The 6,841-nt window shown below is 31.5% G+C and overlaps 1 pseudogene; it reads left to right on the top strand.

Annotated features, from left to right (window-relative positions):
- Positions 1 to 877: 877 nt before the first annotated feature.
- LOC114742417 (uncharacterized) lies at positions 878 to 1,856 on the top strand (annotated as a pseudogene).
- Positions 1,857 to 6,841: the final 4,985 nt, after the last annotated feature.

Here is a 6,841-nt window from a genome sequence, read left to right as displayed (position 1 = left end):
TTTTATTAGGTTATAGGGACTAATGTTTTAAATAAAAAAAAACTTGAGGGACCAAAACCTATAATTTAAAATTTGAGAGACTAAAATCAAATTAAAGATAAATTTGAGGGATCAAAGATATTAACCCGTGTATTTTTAATAACAATGGAAGAAGTGAATATTAAATAATAATAGTAGTACCAATAGGAACCAAAAATTAAACAGCCAGCTATCCGGGACATAATTGTCTTTTTCCCTCTGGCTAGCCCCTTCTTCTTCTTCTTTTAGGTTCTCTCTCTCTCTCTGGGTCTGCCTGCCTGCTCTAACTGAAAACGACTGCAAGCAACCTGTGGTCTACCTGTGTTATATGTATGTGTGTCTGTATCCTCTTCTCTTTCCTCTCCTTTTTCCTTTTGCCAACTTGATTACTAACTCCATGTCCAAAAAAAACTTGTTTATTAACTATTTGTTATTCTTGAAAATTAAAACTCTTACTCTTTTAAGAAATTATAAAACAAATTAATTCAACACATTAAAATTTCCTATTTATGAGTGACTATAAATATTTTAATTATATTTGGAAAGTCTATGTTTTAAAAAAAAAAAAAATCATAAAATCATATCCAATAACTACTTTCTAAACTTTTAAACCTTAATTTAGTCAAAAAATTATAAAACTTAAAAAGTCTAATAATACTTTTAATTTATTATTTTAAAAAAAAAAGATATCAGGATGTTACAACAACACAAACCCGCCACACCGTGCAGCAGATTTCTCTATATAAACTCTTCTCCGTCCCCCCTTCCTCTTCTCTCTCTCTCTTTCTCTCCCCTCCTTCATTCCAGATTTTCTCTTCTCATTCCACAGTTTGCTTTCTTTGCCGGGGCTTCCATTTCTCTCTCTTCCTTCTTCCAAATCGATCCAAATCCTTCATCTCTTCTCTCTATCTTCTCTCTCTTTTCCTGCTTCTGGTAGTGTTTAGTCACTCTCTCTCCGTGTGTGTTCTGGGCGCACAACAATGGTGGATCTTCAAACTGTTTGCTGCATGTGCGGCGACGTCGGCTTCCCGGACAAGCTTTTCCGATGCAGAAAATGCCGAAATCGCTTCCAACACTCGTATTTCTTCGATGTCTCTTCTCCTTTTGGTCTCGTTCTCTCTATATCTCTAATTTGATTCAGCCTTGTAGCTTAATCTTTTTTCTTCTTGTTTCTATCGAAGAGACAAAGACGGACGATATGATGATCACTGTTGAATGATTACTATTTCATGGATGAATTGAACTTAAAGTTCGATTTGATTTACTGAATCGATTTGTTAATCGATGTTCGTCGCAGGTATTGTAGTAACTATTACGGCGAATTACCTGAGATCGAACTGTGCGATTGGTGCCAAAGCGAAGAGAAGAACTTCAGACATAGTAAGAAGTCGGCCGCCGCCTCCGCGGGAGCATCGACGTGGGTTCCACCAACCGGTCAGAATATTCCGGCAGCGAGAGAATCAAGCAGCATCATGATCGTGAAGAGGGCGGCTGCTCCGATAAGGGGAAGAGCCCGACGCCGTCGCCGAGACCCACCACCCGCAGGTACAAGCTTCTCAAGGATGTTATGTGTTAGGAAAACAAGATCAGAGAGTGAAAGATGAAAACTATAAGGTACCAAAATCAGGAAGAAGATGATGAAGAAGAAGAAAACTAATATATATATATAGGTGACTTTTTAATCTCTGCAAATGTGATGTTTAGCTTTGTTAATATGGTTAGCTTAATGTCCAAGAGTATGTCTCTCTGTGTGCGCGCTATGAGTGTTATTAGCTCCTTGTCTGTGTGTTTTTGAGTGGCTTTCCCAGTAATAAAAACTATGTTGCTTTTTTCCACTAGCTATCTCTCTTTATATAAATATATATAATATTTTATTCTATAGTTATATAGTTATGTTCCTAGATTAGGAGAGAAAATGGATTCACACCTTAGTATATATTTCTATCTGAATACATCTCATGCAGTAAAATAAGATGATTCGGACATATGTATATGTCATGAGTTTCACATCTTTCTTATTTGTGCCTAATAAGTGTGGTTGTTTCTTTGACCACATAAAATCATGTTTAAGCACAAAGAAATAAACTAGCTTGTGTTTCACACTTTCTTAGTTTTAATTTTTTAAATCATGGGTCTGGTCTGGGTTTAATTAATTTGCATGCTACATGTGATTTGTTAACTAGGTTTCGTGCATGAAATATTTGAACAGATTAATGACTTTTAATATATATATATATATATATAGATATATAGAATCCTAAACGGGGACGCAAGCTAAGGGTTAATTAAAACCCATGTATAAATTTTGAACAAATAAGGATTATTGGGGTCCTGTTTAGACAAAAAGTACATAGTGATAATACAAGTGGATTATAAGTTTGATTTGCTTTCTCCTAGACTTCGCCTCTCTTCGTCAGATATTATATGACTATCGACTCACAGCAAGTTACATGGTTAAGACAGCCTCAGGATATAGGTGAGATTGAACTAAGATCTCCCATTCATGAGAAAAAGTTTTCGTACTACTAGGTTACAAAGTTATTGGCGTTAAATATTTTATATATAGCGGCATAGATGATGAGGCATACGGTTGATATCTTACTTTGGGATTATATATATTTATAATTTTTATTTGAACTATAATATTCGATTATTTTTATGAATATGAAAGATCTGGAGGGTTGGATGAGAAGCATATATATGTTTTTGTTATTTGTTTTGAGGGAAAAAAGGGAATTAAATAAATGTTATTATGTAAATGAATTGAGTGGAGGAGAAATGAATGCAAAAGTGTTGCTTTGAGGCCAAGGATTCATAGTACCTGAAGGGTCAGCTATAGCTGTTACAGATTCATTCAAGACCTTTATTTAATTGCTAGGCCCTGTCTATTATTGTCCATTTCTAACAATAAAAACCACAATCTTCTATTTAATTACTCCTCATTTTAATTTTCACTACTACTTCACCCTATTCTTTTATTTTAAAAAAAATTATTCTTCATGTTTGGTTGCAATAATATATGAAAATAATTTTTATTCTGATTTTAGATTATGAACTCTATTTTAATTTTTTAATTAATTTCTAGGTCCTTTCTATTATTATTGTTATTTAAAAGTTAAAAATATTGTGACTCATTTTTTCCCCATATTTTCTACTATAATACGTGAAGGAACATGTCCAGTTTGATTCTTAAATTAGTAACTCTCGGTTTTAAAAAAAAACAAAAAACAAAAAAGTTAGATGCTTAGTAATTAATTTTGAGGATTAATGAAGTAAGTGATGGTGATGAGAAAGTAACAGTTAGGAGTTACGTAATTTTGTAGATCATTTCGTTTTTATTTAGAAAGAAAATGAAGAGGAAAAAGATTGGCGTTGATGTTAAGGTGAAGTGTGAAGTGGGTGGGTGTTTCTAGGCAGTCATTTAGGTGAGTATATATTACAGTATAGGTGAGACATTTTGGGATTTTTTTTTTATTAAACTACGGTTTTTTGTGAGAAAATAATAATAATAAAGAAAAAGAAAGAAGAGAGAAGAAATTAGTAATATGGTGGTAGGAGGAAGAGAAGAGTGTTGACGGGTAGAATGAGAAGTATGTGAAAAGTAAAGAAGGCGATAAGGCTTCCTTGCCTGTAGCTGTTTTGGCCATTTATGAGAAACCAACAAACCTTAACCCTTTTCCTTTCTTTCTTCAACTCTCACTGTGTGAACACAACACAACACAACTTCTTTTTCTTCTAACAATCTTCTTTAACAACCATCCTAAATCCATCCTTTTATTTAATCTTGGACTAGTATGTAAATTTGCCTCAAAAGTTTTTATTCAAGGCACTCAAAATTTTTTAGATATAATTGTTTTTAAATTTAAAATTATAGTAATATTGCTCCTTATTGTTAAAAAACTAACTTTGACTGTTAAAATAATAATGTTGACTGTTAACATTTTTAATAGTAAGTGATAATTTGTTATAATTTTGAACTTTCGAGATAAATTAAATTTGCACCAAAAATCTTTTCAGTGCCTAATGCTCCTAAGTAAAAAATTTTATAACAAATTTACACTTTAAACCGTTAATGTGTTGTCAATACATCCAATATCATACGCATGTCACAAGTTATACTCCTAGATTTTATATCTTGCCTTTTATTCTTAATATAAGACTTAGATTACGAATTTTGAATATTAAATAAATTAATTAAATAAGTTATTTGTAACAAACTTGTCGTTGTTTGCCTTAAATGCTCTATCAAATTAATCATGTGTATTGAAACTATCCTTATATGAAACCTCCTTTATATGTGCAATTAATATGATACTTTAGAAAAAAAATTATAAATTTGTAGGACAAAATAGGTTGAAGTCGTATATTAAGAATTAAAGTACATACTTTGTTTAGCTAGCTCTTATATTTAAAAATAGAAATAATATAAGAGTTAGATAACTAGTAATTTATGAAGGCTAAGAAGTTAGATAACTCATTTATAAAGATTAAGAAAATTAGTTAATTGGTTTTTATTATTTGTAAAAAGGTGTCATGGTTTTTTACATTGAGCTTACCCTATTGATGAAATATAATTTAAAAAAATATAAATTTGAACAATAAAAGAAATTAGAGTCTTGCATTTAATATCAAAAGAAATCACCAACTACCTCTTACAGTGTAATAGAGAATAAATGAGTGTAGGGAAAAGGTTGCCAATAACTTTGTACAGCGATGACACTAAGCGCTTATACAAATATGTGTGTGTTATGTCTCTCAAGTATAAAATTGTAGGTTCAATTTTTTATGGGTATAATATTACGTGCATGAGTTAAATCTATTAGGCGAAGGATGGGAAAAAAGTAGGAAAAACATTTGATAATGTGTAAATATTGATTTGAAATTCATAAACAGTCATATTAAGTCATTTTTTATTTCTATTTTCTCTTGGGATTTTCCCTTCCAAGAACAACATATATCATCAAGAATGTAATTAATCTAATTAAATCGTTTTAATATCTCGATTAAGCAATCGGTATAAATGGTATGAGGCTCTAATAATACCAATATAACGTTGTTAAAATCTTGTAGTACGTAGTTTTTTTAGACACATAAATCTTGTAAAAAAGGGGACAATACGTTTTATTTGTGAACATATCTATATTTTTAAATACTAATTATTTTTCTAAAAAACACTTTGGGGTTCTTAACTATAATTCTTCCCCTAAAAATAGAAAATGTGATAACGATGATTGATGCGAGGAAATCAAACTTACTGTACGGGAAGACTGAAGTTCCACCATCAAGCATGTGTTTTGAACTACGTTTGGATAATCTTGAATTTTGTGAAGTCTTCTAGATAAACAATTTTTTTTTTTTGAAAAAATGATGATATTCTAAAAGTCTTTCTTTGAAACAAAAATCAAATACAGTCAAATCAAATCATGTCTGATCTCACCTTTATTTGTGCAAGTTATATTAAATCTAAAATGTGGATCTCATTAGTTACGTGTAATCTGAGATATATAAAGTATAATTTTCGTTTACGAAACATAAAATATAGATACATAGATTTTTTTTTTTATCTGAAAAATATAGATACATAGATTAGACATATGATTATACATCAATCTCTCTCTCTCCCACTCATGCAAGCTAAACCTTTTCTTTTATTTTCTTTTCCTTTTTTTATGATTTTAGAATCACAGCAAATATTACTTTCTTTTCTTAATATAAGAATTAATTAGAAATTGAATTTTATTCTAAATATAAGACCTCAATTTACTGTCTCTCAAATTTATAATTTTTTTGCAAAATATCCCAATTGATTGTAAGGAATTCCTACTAAGGGGCAATTCTAATGCATATGATTAAAGATGGTGATTTAAGAAAATTAATACACATTTGTTACAATTAATCAAATTAACTAATTTTTTTGGTCTCCCTAAATTGATCATCTAACTCTTATATTAAAAACTGAAGGTAGTAATACCCATCGTCTGTGGGTTCAGCTGGCGAAGGGGTGAGACATATGACCAAGTTGGCATGTGTTCGATCCCTGGGGAATACCACTTTGTTGTGGTTCCAGTCGCGGCGCTTGGGAAGGCATCCTAGCTCTTGGGTGCCTAGGTAAACACCTGAGGGTAATTGACGGCTCGCCCTGCCCAACATTGGTATGACTTAGAAGGAAGGGAGATTTCGCCCTGCCCTTGGATCGTGGGTGAGCCCAACCCTTTTCCAAAAATTTTTGTATCGAAAAAAAAAAACTGAAGGTAGTATTATTAAAACTATGATATGAAAGAAATGCAAGATGACAATGATTCTTTGGATGCAATAAAACTTATATAAGATGGAGATAATAATCTTCATAATCACTGGAATTTAATCAGAGAAAGGCCACGGCATGCTGAACCTTGCATGATTGGTTGCTTAACCTTGAACATGTCAGAATTAAAAAAAAAAACCTAATATGCTTGCTAAACGTGCTTTAGTAATGCCCCCGAACATTTGGTTCCTCTTTAGAAGAATTCAGTTCGTTTCTTTCTTGTAATGTGGAGTAGTTTTTATTGCTTTCTTTTAATATTAAAAAAAAACAAAGAAATGCAACACTGCATATTATCTGAATAAAACACCTTATTCTAAATTTTTTGCAGCTAACTCCTCCCAAACATGTAAAACAAGCTTTTCACTGTAAGTTATTTGGATTTTTAAACGAAAAATAAGCGAAAGCTTCATTAAAATAGCCCCAAGCTTTTGAGCCAAACCAAAGTCTAACCCAGGATATTGAAAGCAAATGGTAGACCTCTCCCAACCAAACTAACGTTTACATCAAAATTGACGATTC

This window comes from Neltuma alba, unplaced genomic scaffold, assembly GCF_004799145.2.
Source record: "Neltuma alba isolate B1F8T4 unplaced genomic scaffold, ASM479914v2 tig00003744_pilon, whole genome shotgun sequence".
Taxonomy (NCBI): Eukaryota; Viridiplantae; Streptophyta; class Magnoliopsida; order Fabales; family Fabaceae; genus Neltuma; species Neltuma alba.
The sequence above is the reverse complement of the archived record's forward strand: the minus strand, read 5'-3'. Positions and strand labels throughout refer to the sequence as shown.